At 40.0% G+C, this 21,932-nt stretch overlaps 1 pseudogene; it reads left to right on the forward strand.

Annotated features, from left to right (window-relative positions):
- Positions 1–3,627: 3,627 nt before the first annotated feature.
- Positions 3,628–4,253, forward strand: LOC110303774 (annotated as a pseudogene).
- Positions 4,254–21,932: the final 17,679 nt, after the last annotated feature.

Below are 21,932 nucleotides of genomic sequence, written 5' to 3' on the forward strand. Positions count from 1 at the left end.
GTTTGCAAGTCCAATGGGCCTCTCTTTCCAGTGATGGCCGACTAGGCCATCTTTTGATACATATGCAGCTAGAGTCAAGAGCTCCGGGGTACTGGTTAGTTCATAATGTTGTTCCACCCATAGGGTTGCGGATCCCTTCAGCTCCTTGGATACTTTCTCCAGCTCCTCCATTGGGGGCCCTGTGATCCATCCACTAGCTGACTGTGAGCATCCACTTCTGTGTTTGCCAGGCCCCGGCATAGTCTCACAAGAGACAGCTATATCTGGGTCCTTTCAGCAAAATCTTGCTAGTGTATGCAATGGTGTCAGCGTTTGGAAGCTGATTATGGGGTGGATCCCTGGATACGGCAGTCTCTAGATGGTCCATCCTTTTGTCTCAGCTCCAAACTTTGTCTCTGTAACTCCTTCCATGGGTGTTCTGTTCCCAATTCTAAGGAGGGGCATAGTGTCCACACTTCAATCTTCATTCTTCTTGAGTTTCATGTGTTTAGCAAACTGTATCTTATATCTTGGGTATCCTAAGTTTTGGGCTAATATCCACTTATCAGTGAGTACATATTGTGTGAGTTCCTTTGTGACTGTGTTACCTCACTCAGGATGCCTTTGTATTATCTTATGCTCATACTTTTTTTAAATTTTAAATTAGTTTCAGAATGTCTTTAACAATATAAATTTAGTCAAAGTAATTGAGACTAAACAATGTATTCTGTCCTATTCAGTTTATAAACGATTCAATACCGGCCACACATGTATAACTAGGTGTTAACATTGCAAAGAAAGAGGAGGAAATGAATGTTGTAGTTGGTACCTGGACAGTATATTCCAATAATGGGACATCATAATAGGATCATTGTCCTCTGTAGCAGAATGGAGGAGCTTATATAAGGAAGGGATAGACAGAGGACATCAGAGTGCTAGCAACATTTTATTTTGCATCTTGCATAAAGATAACATGGATACTGGTTTTGCTATTACTGAGTTGAACCATATCTCTTTCTGATCCTCTTTCTGTGATTCCTTTTCCTAAAAGAATGAAAGCAAGAGACAGAGAAGAAAGAAATAGACATAGGGAAGAGGAGAGAAACAAGGGAGGAAAGAGGGCAGAAAAGACTCAAGGTACAAATCTGCATTTATGTTCTTTTTGCCAAGTGATCCCTGAATCTCGGCAAATGACTGCCCTGCCCCAACCTGCCTGACACACTAGGAACCAGAGCTTCAGACCTGTTATACATCCTTTATCACTATATGCTGTCCTACCAACTCCAGACACAGGCAATATAGGAAGAAGCAAGGCTGTTAAGGTTCAACTTCAGCCTTGGACAAAAGGCAAGGCAAGAGAGAGGCCATCATATGAAAGTAAAAATGCCAAGAGCCAACAGTGACCCAAGTCAGACCTCCCACATCTTCACTTTTTTCCTGGTGAGCAGCTTGATACAAACTCAGAGAAGTGTCTTGTGGCTGTGTGAGTCTATCAGCACATCCAGGAGACACGTGGTCACCTTCCCAGCTGCAGCTGTGTCCCTCCCCACACACACACATCTGTAGGCTCCAACACCCAATGTCCCTCAGGGCCCAAGTGAGCAATCCTCTTTCCTGCCTCCACAGCACATGTGGATAGCTTCTCTGCTTCTGAACTGCTCCTCTGTCAGGTCACAGCTGAAAGTTTGCCTCGCGTAACTTTCAGAATGGGATCAAACGTCCCCGCAGTAGGTTCTCATAGCCTATTAACCTTTTCTCCCAGGGCCTTTGTCACTATTTCTATTTCCTTGTGGAATTATTCACTTTGGCACCAGCCTGCAGTTCTTATATACAGTGCATCGCCTGCTGACTGAAGCTGTTTCCCTTGCTCCTAGCACCTGTAAAGGCTAAGACACTACTACAACAGTTGACTCATGAACAAGCAAATGAATGGGTCTTTTGGAAATCAGTCTGACTACAAGTTCTACTTTCTACCAAACAGTTGGTATTTAAGAATCCATAAAAAGACCCTTCAGTAGCTACAGCAGGTTTTCAGTAACACTGGAATGGTCTAGAAGCAGCAAGGTGATTTTCTTCCACTTGGCAGTTGGCAGTATCATAAAACACACACTGGATACCTGATTAATTTTTTTTCGAATAAATGACAATTTGGTTTCTTTAACCAATTATATTTTTATATACTTGCACACATGTATTGTTGTATTGTGTGGGTGTGTTTCTGGGTGTGCAGGGACTACAGTGGTGTGCACATGGAGGTCAGTTTGCTCCCTCCATCATGTGGATCCCGGGGATCTGACTCATTACCAATCAGGCTGAGCAGCAACTGTTTTTACCTATTGAGCCATCTTGCTATCCCAGTAATTACTCTTCTAATGACTATTTTAATAAATATCTGAACAAAAGAGGAGATTCTATAGACAACGCGGGGGAAGAAAAATGTAGCTTATACTTTCCCCCTGAATATTCTCCAAAGAACAAAGATCCTGAGCTTGCAAATGCTAGTTAGAGGAAACAGCAAGGGAAGCAGACTATTAGCCTAGGGAAAACGTCCTGGCCTTCAGTGCTGACTAAGTTACCACCCACTCAGCCTCACAAGTCCTACTGGCTTCACTCATTTCCTGGATATTGGAAAAAGTATGCTGCAAAATCAGTAACTTCTTTAAAAGCTGTGCAACTATGAAATTAAAATATTGTAACCAAGGACTATTTCTTGAAAGACGATAGGCCAGGGACTGGAAAGATAGCTCAGATGTCATGCAAGCACAGGGTTTGTATCCCTGGCACCTGCACAAAAAGTTAGGCACACTGGCGTGCACCAGTAATCCTGGGTCTACGAAGGCAGACAGAGAAGAATTTGCTGGCTAACCAGACTAACCAAGACAGAAAATTGCTGGTTCAGTGAGAGAGCCTGTCTCAAACAGATGTAAGATAGAAAGCAATTGAGGAAGACACCAAAGGTCAACCTCTAGCCTCTATCAGCATATATACCCATGTACATACTCCTGAACACACACACACACACACACACACACACACACACACACATACACACACACACACACACACACACACACACCACTGATTACAGACAAGAAACATTTAATCAATATGTAGATGTAAGGCCTACTTTTGGGAAGTTTATACCTACTGTTCTTATATACTAAATGAAAATTACCCTCTGCAAAGATCTGCCGTGGTTTTGCACATTTATGTTTACAAACATTGTTCCTAGGAGAAACTAATAGAGCACAATCAACTTTTAATCCAGGCATTTGCCCTGTCACAATGGCATACACACACAGAGGTGATAACACGCAGAAGAACTAGATTGCTTTCTGAAAACTGCTGTCTGGCCTTCTCTACGTACAGAGCTAATTGAAGAAAGGGGTTCAAACAGACCAAGTGAGGACTTATATTTTAATTTGTGCAAATGCATAAAGAAACCATGAAATTCATCTGTTCTACATTGGGTGTTGCCCAAGTCCCTAAAATTTTAAGTACTAGATGGTCAACATTTCTTGAAATTATATATACATGGCACACAGTTGGATGGCAGGTGTTCTGCTTACTAACTGGTTTTAGAAAATATATTTTCTCTTCCTGTCTGTATCAGGACAGCACGTGGTCCATGCCGAGCCACTGAGAAGCCCGGTCTGCACCCTCAGGATGACTGAGTGGGAAGCAGCCACACCAGCGGTGGCAGAGACCCCTGACATCAAGGTCTTTGGGAAATGAAGCACTGATGATGTGCAGATCAACAACATTTCTCTGCAGGATTACATTGCTGTGAAGGAGAAGTATGCCAAGTACCTGCCCCACAGTGCCGGATGTTATGCTGCGAAGCACTTCTGCAAAGCACAATGTCCCATCGTGGAGCGCCTTACTAACTCCATAATGATGCATGGTCGTTACAACCGCAAAAAGCTCATGACTGTGCGAATTGTCAAGCATGCCTTTGAGATCATCCACCTGCTCACTGGTGAGAACCCTCTGCAGGTCCTGGTGAATGTTATTATCAACAGTGGCCCCTGAGAAGACGCATTGGGCGGGCCAGGACAGTGAGACGACAGGCTGTGGATGTGTCCCTACTGCATCCAGTGAATCAGGCCATCTGGCTCCTGTGCACAGGGGCTCGTGAGGCTGCTTTCCGGAACATCAAGATCATCACTGAGTGCCTTGCAGATGAGCTCATTAATGCTGCCAAGGGCTCCTCCAATTCCTATGCCATCAAGAAGAAAGATGAACTGGAGGGTGTGGCCAAGTCTAACCGCTGATTTCCCAGCTGTGTCCTTTGGAACAATTCTAAAAAAAAAAAAAAAAGAAAAAGAAAAAGAAAAAAGAAAATATATTTTCTGACTTCAGTTTAAAGTAGGAATGATGGAAATTTCTAAGGCACTGTCTTCCCTGAAAGGACGAGTGACCCATTTGTTCAGGTTCCAACAACATCTAATATGTAGTTGAGCCAAATAGCAAAGTTGAGGTCGATAAGCTGTCCCATTCATAGAACCACTTCCAGTACAGGCAAGCCAAATGTCAGAGTGAAGGTCAATAAGGTGGCTCACTCATTGGACCACTTCAAGTCTCCTTGAAGTACTTTGACAGTTTCTGGATAGCATCCAGGACAGCACACATTTTGTACAAGAAAGATAATCTTAGCACTTGTTGACACCTGGGAAGCAGTTAGAAAAATGTCCCACTGAGACTTCTATCTTCTGTGTTTCTGAGATGGAGCACTCTGGGGTGTTGTTAGCAACTAATGATTCAGAATTTAACAAAAGAAGGGAAACAAATATTTTTTGCAAAGAAATGTCAGTAAAGAACTCCCCTACCATGTGCAAACCCCTGGGTTCCATTCTCAGAACTCAAAAAAAAAAAAAAAACCTTTTAAAATACTAAATTCAATATTCTGCTTGGTATGTACAGTTAGATTCATATATTCAATATTTTCAAAGTATAATAATATGTGACTTAGCTTACCAAAGCGATCAGGTCATTCATGTAAGCTAAATAATTCTAACCAAGGCTCAGTCACATTGCTTCTGTTTTTGCTTAACAGCAAAAATATTGCAAATCAAAGAAAATTTTATTTTAATTAATCAATAGCTGGATAGAGGTAGGGTGATATTTTTCATGCTCTCAAAGGTACTAATTTCATTGGTGATATGGGGGAATGAAGAATATTCTCAGCATTTCAAAGACTCTTGCATAGCATCTATGGCCCCAGGTAAGATGAAGCAGACTAAGGTAATAGCCATGTTTCTAAGCTTTGGTCCAGATTCAGTTCAGTGCAGTATTAAGCATGATGTCATTGTGATCAAAAAGTCTAGTTGGGAGTCCTGTGTATCTTTAGTTAATAATCATGCTTTCAGAGCCTTAAAGGTGACTTTATCCCATAAAGGTATATGCTTCCTAGACATTTGTATTTACCATTGCATTGCTACTGTGGTATAAACAGGGAGAAAGAAGCTGCAGACTCATCCACAAGGATTAAATACATTCAGTCTTATAGAATTGTACTCCACAACTATAGCAAAGAACAGAATATATGCATTTCAGATAAATCAACTGGCAGAAAAGCATATATGATCTAGATCCTATGTGCCTGACAGTATTGCCCAGTTTAAGCAGATGTGGAGAGTAGGGTATATGTGTATGTACAGAGCTATGCATTTCCTCTGTTTCACTTCTAAAATATTAATAGGTAAAGAACAAAACAGAAAATTTTCAGTGCTGGTAGCAGTGGATGACAGGAAAGTAAAGAAGTTAAAGAAAGTCACTTTAGCTTTTCATTTTAAGTCCTTGCATAGTTTGAATTTGGACAATGATCCCTCATTTGAAGTTGTTTTGTATTTCATAGTAAATGTAGGGGAGTTGGTTGTTTGACAAACCTCCCCAGACAAGGACTCAATATAGAATCAAAAGGCTAAGTGACTTTTAGAGTTGAGCTTGGTGTGGACACGNCCCCCCCCCCCACCGCACATAATGAGATCACACACACACACCCCTCCACTCTGTCTGCCACTGGCAAGCTCTTAAGGCATTCCCAATGCTCTATTTCTCATTGCCAGGACTCTCCATGATGCAGCAACTCTCTTCTGCAACAGTGACAATACTGAAAGCTGTAACCATCTTAAGTGAACAGTGGGAGGAGCCCCTGAAATGGTGGTGCCTACTAGAGACGTGGAAGCAGCTATACCTGGACCGGAAATTGCTATGAAACCTACTCCATGTGGAACTGGACATTTATGCCATTCCTACCAAAGGAAACACAGATCAGGGACCTGCTCCATCCCCCCGAGGTGAAGTCATCATGCTTTCTGTTCAGCTTCCAACTCTACCATAGCCCAGTCCAAAGGATGAAAGGAGAACTTCATTATTCTGACTTATCATGTCCCTGAGTGCCCCACATCCTCTACTTGACATTGACAGTCTTCAAAGATGGAGTCAAAGTTATATTCCTTGGGGCAGTTGAGGATGGCTAGTTCACAGTGAGTTCAAAATGATGCTCAATGGTACACTCAGTGAAGAAGGGGGCATTTGCAGAGTCTCTTCTAACCCCATCTCATTCAATCTAAGTCTTTTACTTCAAGTATCTTGGTTACTTCAAAATGCCAGCACTGTGCACATATGCTTGCACTATGTCCATCTAAGGTAGACAAGCCTATGCCACTGGCTAGATATCCGACTGATAGGAAGACTGTCACATAAGGGACATAAAGATGTGAGAAAAATAGACTGAGAAAGGAGAATGTGTAGCAAATCCTCTTGCCCATCTTTGCCAAGACTCACAACTCATCAAGGGTGCTGAGGAAACCGGGTAAGCACAATGTCCAGTTAGAAAACACAAACTAGGCCGTCTGACCAGGATATCCTGTAATCTTTCCAATGCACCATAAATTTTGAAACAGAAAAGCAGTGCTTGAGAACTCATTAATATTTCTCATATTGATTATTTGTGGAAATAATCATCTCTCTCATATGTCAGGCTAAGTCAAATATTATTTAAATTAATTTAAACATGACTACTAAGCATGTAAAACTATCTATGTAGTTAATATTCTAACCCTATTGGCCCGCTCACCTAGACTTTGCCTGACACACTGTAGCTGCCCGCCACTCATTGAAAATGTACATAGGCCCAAACACTGGCTTCTTGGCAATGAGACTGAAAACTTGCTGAGTCTCTTTTTATTTTTATCTTTGCTGTGAGAATTAAAATACCTATCCCATGGGACTTGTAAAGACTAAATGAGATAGTCCTGCCCAAAGGCAAAAACACTACCCAGAGATATGTTTCTAGTATTTAAAGTTTGTTGAAGGCTTGAAGAACAGGGAAAAACAGTACAACTGAATAATCCCCTAATTGTTGGGGCAGTCCTATTATCAGAGCATGTAAACACTGAGAACAACTACCATGAAAAATGAGATTAATGCCCCGAAACCACATTCATTATCCATCTTACACACTCAGAAAGCAGACCTCAGCAGAAAACAAAAGGTCTGCCCAAATTATGATAGAAAAACACATTTCTCTGACAGCTTAGAGAAAATGCAGGGACTTAGTTGTTTCTACTTCTAGACTTAGGCAGGTTGGGGGATGGGTAACTAACGTTTGGTTTACTAAAGTCCATTTTCATATCAAGTGAGAAAAAAATGCCTTCACATGGAAAAATAAGGTAGGGACAATGAATTTTTTTAAAGTCAAATTAAGTCAAGACAGATGCAAACTGTCTAAAGAAAAACCATGGCTGTTTTGATTAATGCTACCAAGAGTAATTACATTCTCAACTCTCTTTAACGCAATTAAAATACCTAATTTGGGAGGAGTGGGGGGAGCGTGGAACCAATAATCTGTAGTCTCTTTTCTTATTCTTGGCCTAAGCTACTCAAACTTAAGTGCTTAAGGTGGACAAATTTGCAATCCAGTTTGTATCACATAAAGATCAAGGAAAAGTGGCTTTTAATCTTATTTCATGCTGAAAATTTAGTCAAATGAGCCCCATTCTTAAACACTAGCCTATGAGTCTTCTTTAAGGTGTACCTCAAATACTAGATCTGTGTTTTCTCTTGGAGTTAGAAGTCTTGGTTCTTTTTCCCCTTTTGGTTACTCAGATCTGCAGCAGACCTCACAATGTCTGAAAACATTTTGGTCACCAGATAGAGGGTGCATGCTACTGACATTTTATGGATAGATATTAAATACTTTGCTAAATATCTTACAAAGCCAATCATAACACTGTTGGAAGACACTTTGCTAAAATAATGGGTCCTGTAAAATAAAATGTTTCCTGAGTTTGTTGTTTTCTTTCTTTTTTTTTTTTTAAGTGTTTTGTGCTTTGTATAGCAAAAGGCCAAAGAGAACTGAGTCCATCTCTCATTACCTACTGGATCTGTGGATACATGATTGCAAGTCTAAGAGAGTATCCATCCCCCTTACAATGAATAAGAAAACTTCTTATAGAAAACTTTAGCCATGAATCAACCAACTAAATGCAAATCAACAGACTAGATGCAACCCGACTAAATAAAACTGTGCTGTTTTGACTGACACTACCAAGAGTAATCATATATTTTTTAAAAATCAGTATATAAACATCTATCAGGAAAAAATATTTACTAGCAGAATTTTTTAAAACTAGAGCACATTTTTGTAAGAAAGTCACTTTTCTTTGTGTTCTTTTATTCAATGGGTATCCACTCATTGAGCCTCCAGAATCTCAGAGAGCTGTACTAAGGCTTGGGAAGACATAAAAATAGAACATTCCATTGTCACAGCCTGCAAACTTCAAAAACTATGTCTTCAATTAAAATCTAGGTGGCATTGAACCATAGAAAATAAGAATCTAGACTTTGGAATCATGGAAGGATAAACCAAGATAGGAATCAACTTCTTCCCTGGGGAGTGCTTCAATTCTCTGAGTCTCACATTTCTCCAGGATAAGGTAGAGATGATGAGACCCAGTTGCTGAGTTGACTGTTAACTGTAGAGGATTAGATATGTGAGCAGTGTGGTACCTGCAGCACAGCAGTTACTCTTTAAATACCACATGCTTCTTCATTCATGACAGTGCTCTCCTCTTAACTAGAGCTAAGTAATCATGGCTAGGTGACATGAAATGGGAGACTTCTTGGAAGTATTAGAGAAACACCCTCTTTATTTATTTTTATATCTTTTTTTAGCAAAAAAAATACCCTAGCAATATATATCCTTAACTCTAAAAGACTGTTAGACAAAAGTGAAATGGAAAAGAATCTAGAAGGCTGGTTACAATACTAATGGATGGTACACATTAGAAGGACAGTGAAGCTTTGGTGAGGAGGATTTCTAGTTGAAAGGGACATCACTCAAGAATACAAGATATTAATATTGTTTAGATGAAATAAGACATGATCTGGGATTTTAGAAAGAATTTGAGCTACAGATGAGCAGAAGTGCGGAGCTAGCAGTTGGTGTCCTTCAGATTAAAATTCATTTCTTTAAGTCATATAAGATCTATAGCACAGCCACAGACATCTAAGAATTTGACTCATAGATTTAGGTTTTTAAACTAGTAAACATATTTATATCCCATAGATAGCATTCTTAATGTCATGGGTAATACCATCAACAGCATGTTTCTCCTTAAGAATTCTCAAATCCATATTTGTCCATGTTATCATGTGTAAGGAACTAGTATTCTCATTTTGCTGGTAAAACAGTGAAATTAGTTTGGCAGCATGGATGACAAACTAGTAGCAACAGTAGTTCTAGCATCCTGAATCTTCCTTAAGTTTTCTGGTTATAAGGTAACTCTTTCTCATCACATCATTAATTGCACTTAAATGCTCAGCATCAAGATAAGTAACCCACAGAACATGTCACATATCTACACCCCAAAATGTACCCAACTGCAAAACTGGGAGTGACACAGAAAATGTGCCCTTTGCATGGAAAGCAGAGGTCACATCAGGTAGGCAGGAAGGCAGAGTTAGCCTTCCAAGTAGGCATGGGTGTATGCGTAGCATTTTGACAAGAGGCGCAGGGCAAGGGGATCTGCAGGAGATTATAGAACAGAATTCTTGAAGGCAATTTCAGGGATCTCAGAGGGAAAATTTGGCTGGAGCATGGACTCCATATTTCCAGGAAAAGTGGTAGATTAACATGGAAAGTTAGATTGATTCCATATTGTAAAAGCATTTGAATGCCTGGGTGAGGAGCTTGCATTTAATTATGTAAGCACTGTGGAAACTTGGTAAAGTGGGGGTGATCAATTCAAATTTCTGCAGCACTCTGAGCAGAGGGACAACCCTGCCCTCTCCTTCCCACTTAATTCTGAGTGTGACTCTTTATATATTGGCTGTTGGTGCCAACTGATCTCGACGTTCCTTGAGAACAAAAAACGGTATCAAATTTTGTTCCCAAATTGATAACAAAAATTTCAATGGCAAGAGTGTTCTGCTGCCTAGCATGCACTGGACATCCACAAAGGGCTGTGAAATAAAAACAAACAGATTCTTGGATGGAGGATTGAACTAAGGAGGTACTCTTGGAAGGAGGCAAATGTGGGAGGATACTTTTGTGTAGGGTCCTGACTGACTGGACGAGAAACCGTGGGGGTGAAAAGTGTAAATATAACTTTGAGGTCTTGCTGTTGGTAACTGCGTGAAAGACAGATTTCAAAAGCAGGAACGTTAGGAGAGCTGGTTTAGGGTAGTGAGTGTTAAGGGTAGAGAGATCAACAGAGTTCCACAGGAGTGGTTGGACACTGAGAATTGGTGCAAATCCACCCTGGATTGAATGTTTTGCAAGAAACACTACAGGGAATACTGTATATTCTCTGGAGGAGGAAAAATGGGGAGAGGGGTTCCAAAATTGTTCTTTGAAAAGCCAGGGGTTTTAAGGGTCATAACGAATTCGCTGAGACAATGCAGAGCCTTAAGAAGACCAGGCATCAGATTACTGTCTCAGGAAGTCAGGATAATTGTTCTTTGTATCAGTTCCACAAGTGAAGATCATCGTGGCTACCAAGGAGGACCAGTGTGCAAAGAGTACTGTTCAATCCAACGTCCAGAAAAACAACCTGACTTAACGTGTGCCAGAGCACAGCCAAGGGATGCCTTTCAGTGCTTGAATGAATGAGTTGGTAAATGACAAGAGATCCTGTATCGAATGAGGTAGTAGGTGAAGTGAAAACTAATACTCAGGGTTGTTTTGAACTTCTACATATGTGCTATGTAGAAGTTGCTATATGCTGGCAGCAGGCTTTCCTGATGCCCACCAAGAAAAGACTATTTTCTCCTTGTTAAAAAATATGACTATTTTTCCAGGTTATTAGAATTTACTTTTTTTTTTATAATTTGTCTCTCTGTGTGTGTTTCTGTATTCACCTAATGTGTGTGTGTGTGTGTGTGTGTGTGTGTGTGTGTGCACGCACGCGCACATGTGTATATGCCATAGTACTTGTGTGGAGGTCAAAGGATAACCTATAGGAATCTGTTCACCACTTCTACTGGTGTGTGTTCTTGAGCTTGAATTCAGGTTGCTAGGTTTAGTGGCAAGGGCGTTTATCCACTGAGTCATCTTTCCCTAGATCGTTTTGGGTTTTTTGTTTGTTTGTTTGTTTGTTTGTTTGTTTGTTTGTTTTAACTTACATTTTTTTAAAAAACTCAGTGCTAAGTGGTTATTAATTAATGATTAATTAATGATCACTTAAGCAGAAACAGAACCAAAGGCTGAAGCCAACAGCAGATAAGAGCAGATCAAAGTGGTTGAAGGAGTCCCACAGTTGTTAAAAAGTTCCAACATACTTAGGCAGGCCAGCTATGTGCAAATGAAGCAAAAGAAATGTGATAGTATCACCCAGGACCAGAATATAATCTCAGTAGAGGAAATTTCTTATAAGCAGCTCACAGAGTTATCATCCTTGAAAAGAAAATGCCACCTTCAGCTTCATATATAATCTCATTGCTGGAACTTGTCTTCCATAATATAAATATAAACAGAAAAAATTTGAACTTTCAAAAACAAAATGCATTCAAACATACCTCAATGATTATATATTATTCTTTTTTTTAAAAGAAAAGTTCTAGAAAGAACCAAAAAGTACAGAAACAATTTATGATTAACATTTCTGGTATGACAACATTTTCACTTAACTGAATGAGACGGGTATGGACATGCTCATGTAATTGAGAATTCCAAATAAAAGAATGCAGAGTTACGGTTGCACATGTAAATGCAGCTTGACTTGTGTACCATTAACCATAGATGTGTGTGCTGTGGAGTTCAAGGCTGAAAAGGTGGCGATCCAACTACTCAGCAGATACACAGCCCTGGTGGGAATGACAAAGCAAGTAGCTGAACAACAAGCAGAGGTGAGTTTATGTTGTTATTGGGACTTGATGAAGGAGAAATTGCAAGAGGGTAGGAATAAAGAGAAGAGAGCAATAAATGATGGAAGAATGTAAAAGACTGGAGATCCCAGTGAGTACTGTAAGAGGCTGGGGAAATAGCCCAGTCAGTACAGTGCTTGCTTTACTGAGCTGGGGTCCCCAGCTCTAACATAAGAAAGTTAGATGTGGTGGCACACACAATACTCGCAATCCCAGTGCTAGACAGGGAAGACAGTGAGAATCCTTGAGGCTTGCTGGATGGCAAGCCTGTCTGAACTAGTGACCATGAGCTTCAGTGGCAGATCTATCTCAAATAATAAGGTGGAAAGTGTGTGAGGGAGATTGATGTCATCTGATCTCAACCTCTGGCCTTTACACACACACACACACACACAAACACACATGTGCACATACACACATATTCATGTATCCACATGAGAGCACACATTAACACATGTACACACAAGTGGCGCACATGGACTTATGGCCTGAAAATACATCTGTTAGTACAGGGTTTTACCGATCATGCTCAAAGCCCTGGATTCAGTTCCCAGCACTACATCTACTAGATGTAGTGTGCACCCCTGCAATTCTAGCACTTGGGAGTTAGAGGTAGAACAGAAGTTCAAAGTCACCCTCAGATACATAGAAAATCTGAGGTCAGCCTGAGAGACATGAGACCCTGTCAATATAATACAAAACAATAGTAACAACAACAATAAAATTAAAAGCTACTAAAGAATGGATACTGAATTTCAAACAGACAAACTCTTAGCATTGAATTATTGATCCTAGAAAGAACATTTGGCACAAAACTCTGAGGAAGGAGATAATTGACTTATGGATAAAACTTGAACTTCATAAAATTCAGATGTCTAGAAGACGGAGACTGTGATTCTACAAAATAAAAACGGGACCCAATCAGGACATAAAATCAAACCTAGTATAACTTGGGACTTTGTTTGCTTGCTTGCTTGCTTGCTTGCTTGTTTATTATGCAGGTCTCAAGGAGCCATTACACAGATTCTACAATAGTACTCTACCTGATCATCAGTGGAAATTTTCTGTTCTACTGGTCTACAGAAGGCTAACCCAAGGAAAGACTCTTTGTTCCATGAGAGAGGCTGATCACTCTAACCACTTGGCTTCTTACCATTTTGATTTTTCATGAAAGGTCTAATCAAATAGACACCAGCTGTCACAGTATCCTAATTGCTGTAGATAATCATGGGGAGCTTAAAGGCGTTGTGTGTGCATTCGAAACATTTGCTAGGGGCCTGGTTCCCAGGCAAGAACGTGGAAACAGCTGTGCCTCTCGAGTCTAAGCTCTCTGGCTAAGGGGATATGCTATTAGCAGATCAGATGAATCAACTTCTAAACTAAAATGTGTCCTTCTGTAGTTACACAAAGCGAATGCTTAGTTTTAATCAAACCAAATACTGGAGATAGAGAGAACCACACTCATGTCAAAGTATGTGAGTTTACAGACATATGCATGGCTGTCTGCCTATGCATAAGTGTGTGTGCACAGACATGTGTGTATCAGAGAAAGAAAGGTGGGGAAGAAAGGAAGGAAACCAGTGTTTCATTGATTCTGAGCAATTTTTGTGTTCTGATGTTTTGTTTTGGGTGTATGGCACTAGGGGGCATGGCACAGCACACATGTGGAGGTTAGGGGACAACTTGCCTGTAGGAATCAGTTCTCTTCTTCCACTTCCTGGGTCCCAGGAATAGAACTCAGGTCTTCGGACTTGGCAGTAAGTTCTCTTACCTCCTGAGCTATCTCACCGGCCCCATTCATGTTTCTTATACTTGGAATTTCTAATCTCACTCTCGGGACATTTCCAGGACTTATTTTACCTCATCTACCTTTTCTTGCCTCCCAGGCCCCAGGCCTTTCCCCACAGTCACTATGGCACGTGCACGTTTGTCCCACAGCCCACTGACATTCTTGTCTTTCTTGGTCATTTTTCTTTTCATTTCCTACAATGAGCATTACCTTTTGTTTTGTTTTTTGGTTTTGGGGTTTTGGTTTTTCGAGACAGAGTTTCTCTGTGTAGCCCTGGCTGTCCTGGAACTCACTTTGTAGACCAGGCTGGCCTCGAACTCAGAACTCTGCCTGCCTGGGCCTCCCAAGTGCTGGGATTAAAAGAGTTCGCCACCACTGCCCGATTGAGCATTACCATTTATTTTCATCCTTTCTTCTCTGCAATGCCACCTCTCTGTAGTCTAATCCAGGGTATTTTTCGTCTCAGATACTATGGTTTAGATGAGCTGTCTATCTTTTATATCTCTGCTTAACATGATCACTCCTTGACAATATGATATCATAGGCTACAGTGATAATTTTTTTTAATGTTCTTGTCTCTTCACTCCATAAAAATGTATCATTTTTAAGTCCATTTTGGTGGGTTGATTTTCCCTCTTGTTGATAGTCTTATTAGCTTACTTCTTTGCATTCCTGTCAAACTTTTATTTGATGATAAACATTTTGACTTGATCTTGTTGGGTGCTGATATTTTTGTACTCCTGTAACTATTTTGTGACACAACTGAATTACTTGAAGCTGACCAGAGCCTTCTAAATCTTGGTTTTAAGTTTAGTCTGAGTGAAAACAGCATTTAAGTTGTTGAATTTCCTCTGTACTGTGAAAAGAACTGCCAGGACTGTGTCTGATGCTCAGTATGCTATGAGATTTTTCACTATGGCTGGGGACAGGTGTTATTGCTGATGCCATGAGGTCTTCAGGAACCACTTGCTCCAAACATGTAGAATGCTCCTTCACCAGCTAGGCTACCCCTCCATTCCCAAGGGCTGATCACAAACACACTCAACATCAGAGACTTTCTACACTCCCTGGACAGCCTCCGTTATTGGCATCCTGAACTACCACTCCTGGCTGTCTTCTCAACTCAGAAACTAGGCACAGCCTGCTGGGGTCCCCTCTTTAGGCTGTAGCCTGGAAACTTCCTAATGAGAAAATAATCTGGATGAGGTCCTACCAAGGATTAACTCCATCCTTTGTCTCCTATAGAATAGAAAACACTAGTCTTGGTTTACAATGCCCAATATAATATCTTGAGTTTTGTTCAATTTTCTAGTTGTTTTAGGGTTTTGTTTGTTTGTTGGAAGTTTTTTTACAATTTATTTTTTTAAGTATCATTGGTGATTTGCCTGTATGTATATCTGTGTGAGGGTATCAGATCTTGGAGTTACAGACAGTTGAGAGCTGCCATGTGGATGCTGGCAATTGAACTCTAGTCCTGTAGAAAAGCATTCAGTGATCTTAATCACCGAGCCATCTCTCCAGCCCCTCTAGTTGTTTTTAACATGAGGAAAAAAATCCTATCCCTATTACTCCATCTTGACTGGAGGTGGAAGGCTTTCAACTTTAGTCACTAGGAGTACTATTTAGTATGTTTAAAGTAACAAATACTAACTTAGTAAAGTGTTTGGCTCACAAATATGAGGACTTAGGTTCAATCCCTAGAATCCACATATAAAACCAAGCATGGTAGCCCATGCTTGTAATCCCAGCAATAAAGATGGGAAGCAGAGACAGATTCCAGGCTTTATTCTAGCCTAGCTGGCAAAGTTCTAGCCCAATGAGAGACCCTCTCTCTAATGACAAGATAGAAATCATCTTAGAAAAGAGGGAGGAGAAGGAAGATGAGGAGGGAGAGGAGGAGGAGGAGGAGGAGGAGTTATGCTTCAACCTCCATGTTCATGGGTAAACAGAGGATACACACACATACACACACACATATCCATGACCACAAACATGCTCACATAAATATATACACACATATATCATGTAAAATATATCAGTGCATAACGAAAAATTGGAGAAGAAATCCACAAGTAAAAAAAGGAAATAAAATTTACTAAAAGACAAATCCAAAAAATTGTCATTGTTTTAGAACTTTTCTATGGCCATGAAAACCACTGTGACCAATGCAATTTATAAAAGAAAACATTTACTTGGGTTTATGGCTTCAGAGGGTTAGAGTCCATGAAAGAGGAACAAAGTCATGATGGTAGGAACAGCTGCGAGCTTACATCCTGATGCAAGAACTGCATAAGTCTTCGAAACTCAAAGCTCACCAAGGTCCTCCTTCTCTAAGAAGGCCACGCCCCCTGATCCTTCTCAAATAGTTCCACCAGTTGAGGTCTAAGTTGTCAAACATGAGCCTATAGAGACTATCCATTCTCATTCCAACCACCTCAGTCATCTGCTAAGATTTTTTTTTTCTGTTACAAAAAAAAATACAAATTTAGAGCCAAAGCATGCTGTGACTTTTGTGATCATCCTGTGACCTTTATAAAAGATTTGCTCCTCTTCCCAGTAATCTGAAATTCCAAGCTCTGGAAAGTCATATGAGAAGCTACAAAGTGTGGTTTCATTGTCAGCTTTGAAATGTAAAGGCCGGAAGACTGTGTTCTACATAAGGGCTCATCTGAATACATCAAATCTATGCACAAGTCTAAACAAAACTTGATAGATGGCTTTCACGTACATTATCTTTTTACAACTCTATGAAATAGGCGAAAACATTTATCTTCATTTTATATATGTACAAACTGATGATCAAGAGGTTAAATGCCTTGCCCAAAATTATGCACAGTAATGAACTGATAGAATTACACCATATCTATTATATCCGAGATCCACCTCTATCTTAAGACAGTATGTGAAGATAATATGGCAAGCCCAGTTGATCATTTCTAAGCATTAATAATTCCAAAACCTTTCCCACTGCTAAAAACAACCCAAATTTTATTCATTCTTAGCCATCTCCTGAAAAGAATTTGCAGGTTACCCCTCCCAGCCCAAGAGTCAAATTAATTTAAACCAATCCTACTAATCGCCCCCCCCCTTTCCAGTGAACTTGGTCTACAAACTGCATCTTGACCAAGGAAACCTAAGAGGAACTTGCTGTGGGGCTGTGTGAGGATGTGAGATTTGAAACAGCCCAGGAAACTTTATAAACACAAGAATGGCTTTCCAGCATGAGGAAGGGCTATGCAGAAATATGGAATAGAAAATACCTGGACCACTGATGACAGAGATGAACCCTACAAATAAGGTCTAAGTTATTCCTTACCTCTGAACCTCTTACAACCAAATCCAAAAATCCTCACTATCTCCACACCTCTTATTCATTGGGACAATAATCCCCTATTGTCTGTCTTTACCTAATTTTCTGTGACAACACTTGAGGCCATTCACACTTAGTGCCAAACTGGTTATTCTGGATTCTCTGCTGTAATTTCCCTTGGAAAGTCTATCCAGTCAATATTGCTGCCTTTTTCTTCAGAAGAGGCCTTAAAGCTTCCAAAATTCAGTTGCTTTTCCAAGCTCACGAAGTTAGACGTTCTAGAATGAGGCTCCAGCGTCATAGCGTCTGACTCCAGGCATGTCACGAGATAAACACTTCTGTAGACGCAGCAGCAAAGCAATGACTCAGCCCCATGGGAGCCTCAAACATCCTGCCACAAGTTTAGCTGTGGCTATTGAGGAATCAATGGCTTTTTCTTTTCTTTAGACATAACCCTTGAGGGTTAAATGCTTGTTCCTCGGTACTCAGCAGACCATTCCACCATCCAGATTTCCTAAAAACCAAGGGAGGACCGATCTGAGGAGAGGCTCTCTAACAAACAAATGGTTACAAAAAAGCATGAGGAATAGTCAGTCCTCTGTCGTGGCAGCTTTAAAGGAAAAGCAAGATGTCTGAATAGAAAAGATATAGCAATAAGGGGCTACAGAGATGACTCAGAGGTTAAGAACACTGACTGCTCTTCCAGAGGTTCTGAGTTCAATTTCCAGCAACTAATGGTGGCTCATAACCATCAGTAATGGAATCTAATGCCCTCTTCTGGTAAGTCTGAAGAGAGCTACAATGTGCTCACATACATAAAATAAATAAATCTTCAAAAAAAAAATGTTGCAACAACCTAACAGGTACCTTAGCAAAACAATCCAGTCATAATCAATGATGTTAAAGTTCCATAGAACTCACATCTAGCTGTCATTTGTCTTACTTTCTCATCCCTCAGAAGAGTGAGGGGACAGGAAAATTGCAAACCTAAGTGACTTTAACCTAAGACTTTTAAATGATTCAACATGTGAATATTAGTATTTTATAGTTTGTCATTGGGGGAGTTGCTTCTGTCTTGCTTGGTTTTGTTTTGTTTTCAATCTGAAAATTTCAGTTTGTTCTGTCCAACCGCTTTGCCAGGCAGTCGCTATATAAAAACATAAACTTGTGATGGATATCATTCTCTTTGAAGACTTAACAACAACTTAGTTGATCAAACCCATGCACACAAAAACTAGACAGGAGACAATTCAAGTGGACTTATTTACCAGTAAAATTTCTGCAGAAACTCGATACTCTTCAATAAGCCTTGGAAAACAATGGTTCTTTTTCTTGTGCTTATAAAGAAGTAACAGTGGACATTTTTAAACATGTTTTAATCACTATTGTATTTCATTGTAATTATTTTCATAACAATCTTATGTGTTTCACTTTGTATCTGTAGACATAGTAACAACATTGCCAAGGGATCCATTTATCAGATTACCAAAGCTCCATAATCCAAAAGAGTTTAGGGCTCTCGAGCTTTGAATGTTCAACTTCTGCTTGGATTTCAGAAAACATTGACTTCTGCTTAGCAGACACATGTCACTGTTTAGACTGGCTGACTTATCCTTCCGTGGAGTTTTAGATTTGCAGGGTCTGAGGATGCCTACAGCAAAAGTGCTTGGTGGTGTTCAACAGAGCAGAGCTTTTAAAGGAAGGGTTTCCTCCCACACATCCTCTGAGTGTTTTTGTTTTTGTTTGTTTGTTTATTTTTAATATCTCTTCAATAAATGAAAGAAGAAATGTAGTTACAAGTCACCATCATGTGCCGTGTCCCCCCACATCCCCCGGCCCCCATAGCCACAGACATGATGCATGAATTCACCACATCTAGGATCTGGAACATATTTTCTGGGTTTTGGGAGTCACTCCCCTGGAAATGAGTCTCTTCCTGCCATGGGAAAAGGCATAACCTCTTTCTTTCTCTTTTACCTTCAACTCCTTGAGCACAAGTTAACCTCTGTGAACTCAGTTCTGGGATCAGGTGCTTGCTCTTTGAAGAACTGTAGATCTTTTATACACAAAGCAAGTCAAGTCCTCATATATATATGTGTGTGTGTGTGTGTGTGTGTGCCTTTTAAGGCACACACGTAAAACTCCCCCACCCCCGCCCTGCCAGGCCTTGAAGTTTGCATCATTTCTTTGTGTTGTGTTTGCTTGCTCCCCAATTAAATGTGAGATACATTTTATTTCAAAGAAATAACTTCAAAAGATGGATGTTGGCCATTTAAACACAGGCAGCCAATTCAATTCCCTCTCTTCATGACAGTACCTAGTACTTGAGGAAGACCAAGAAAATTAAACAGAAAGGAGAATATTAAAAAGAGATGACCACAGTGCTGCTTTATTTTATGTTGATTTGGGGGGAAATACTTGAAAATGACACATTCAGAAAGAATTCTGGATGCGTGGGATGTTTTAAACTTATGAATTTTATAAAATTCTCCTGTTACAAACAGCCTCAGAACATATGCACACACCGAGGAAAGAAAAACATGAAGCTGCTCCGAAGAGCAACCTCAAGAGAAGTTGGGGCCCAAGCTTGACCTTTTAGGATAAAATTTGGTCTACAAATCATTACTTTCCATGAGCTTCCGAGCCAGAATTTAAGTATTTCTGATTTGTCTTTCTGACCAGTAGAAAACAGGTTTTTTGTTTTTGTCTTTGTTTTGTTTTTGTTTTGTTTTGTTTTGTTTTGTTTTGTTTTGTTTTGTTTTTAATGGATAAGTGAGGAAAAGCATGGAGATTTCCCCACCCAAACTCATGGTTGAACTTCCTGTCTGCGTGCAGCCGGTCACATGAGTCTTAACAGACAGGCAGCGCTGTTTCAAACAAATGCTTCTTTAAAATTAATGAGTGGTTTGGGCCCCGAGCAAATTTCACAGGAAATTGACTCTTGATACAATCACTCTGATGAGACTCAGTGTTTATCACGCATAACGTCTCCTATTATATAGTCAGAGGATAACATTATTTGTTCTGCAAAGGCTTAATTTTGCCTGGACATACACATATTTTAATCCCAGATACTTTCACAAGGCCATCGTGAATACTGGGGAAAGCCAGATGGTTCCTGTTTCCAAGAAACACCAATCACAATTGAGTGTCTCTCCTCCATGTTTTTAAAGGCAAACATACTAGAAGAAGAAGAAGAAGAAGAAGAAGAAGAAGAAGAAGAAGAAGAAGAAGAAGAAGAAGAAGAAGAAGAAGAAGAAGCTACAGAAGCTATTAGAGCAATCATATTTATGGGATTGCATTTATGGCTGAGAAACAAGGGTCTGACTTGAAATTACCGGGGCCTGGGTGGAAGAACTTCTCACACTGGATTAAGGAGACTGTGACATGTGATATGCTAATGACACACAGCACTAATGGAAGATACAGAGAGAGCGGGCTGCAACAATCCAGGCCCACTTAATTGACCTGGAATGTGGCTGTGGTTATTACCATGAAATTCTCTGAGGATGAGTAATTTCCACAGTGACACTCTTAAAGCTTACAGATGATTTCCCATTTTGAGGAGGTGAAGGGTGAAACCTCTAAGACCTCCCCCCCCCAAAAAAAACCAAGGTGCTTATATTGAGAAAACTTTATATAATGTGAGACTTCAGGTGAAGAAAATGTCATCCCCCCCCATGAAATTATGTACCACAAAAAAATGCAAAATGAACTTATTAGTAAAAGTTCATGCTCAAAAACTAAAAAAAAAAATCCTTATGCAGATTTGGAATCTCTAATAAACATGCTGTAAGATGGAATTCTCTAATAAAATAAGATTTCATGTTCTTCCAAAAAGCCTTCAAGTGGCTTCAGGATTGGTTCTTTGGTGCTAACCAACTGCTCTTTCATTGCTATATTAAATTAAGGGTGAAGTTTCGCTTTCTACACAAGGAAGGTACTACCTATAAAACCAAGACTAGCTTTGAAATGTTTCCTAAGGACTAAAAACAACTGTGTGTTTTCACTCACATAAAAATTCAACTTAAAAGGAATTAGGCTGAATATACTTTGGGTGTCTTCAGGAGATATCGTGTGGACACCACGACCTGAGGCTAGAAGGTGTTTAAGGGTATTTTAGAATAATGGACCCAAGAAGACATACGCTGTTGGAAAATGTGGATTTATAAAACAATATAGGATGCCTAGTATTTTGTTCTCCCCAAATAAGTTAGTGCGTCTCATTTTAAAACCAGTTCAACAGTAGAATTCTCAGACACAGATCAGAAATAAACTTCCTCTATCAGTACCAGCAAGCTACGCAGTTTTCTAAGCTTCTTTTTGCTGTAAAATGGAGCATGGGAGAGACACCTGTGGGGTTGTGTGAGAAGTAAATAAGCCAACACCCACAGAGTACTTAGCAGTATTCAGTACCTCCAACATTCACCACCCAAAACAGAGCATCTATGGTCAGAGTATATATCTTCTTGCTGCCATTGG

Source organism: Mus caroli, chromosome 1 (genome assembly GCF_900094665.2).
Source record: "Mus caroli chromosome 1, CAROLI_EIJ_v1.1, whole genome shotgun sequence".
In the NCBI taxonomy this organism is placed as follows: domain Eukaryota; kingdom Metazoa; phylum Chordata; class Mammalia; order Rodentia; family Muridae; genus Mus; species Mus caroli.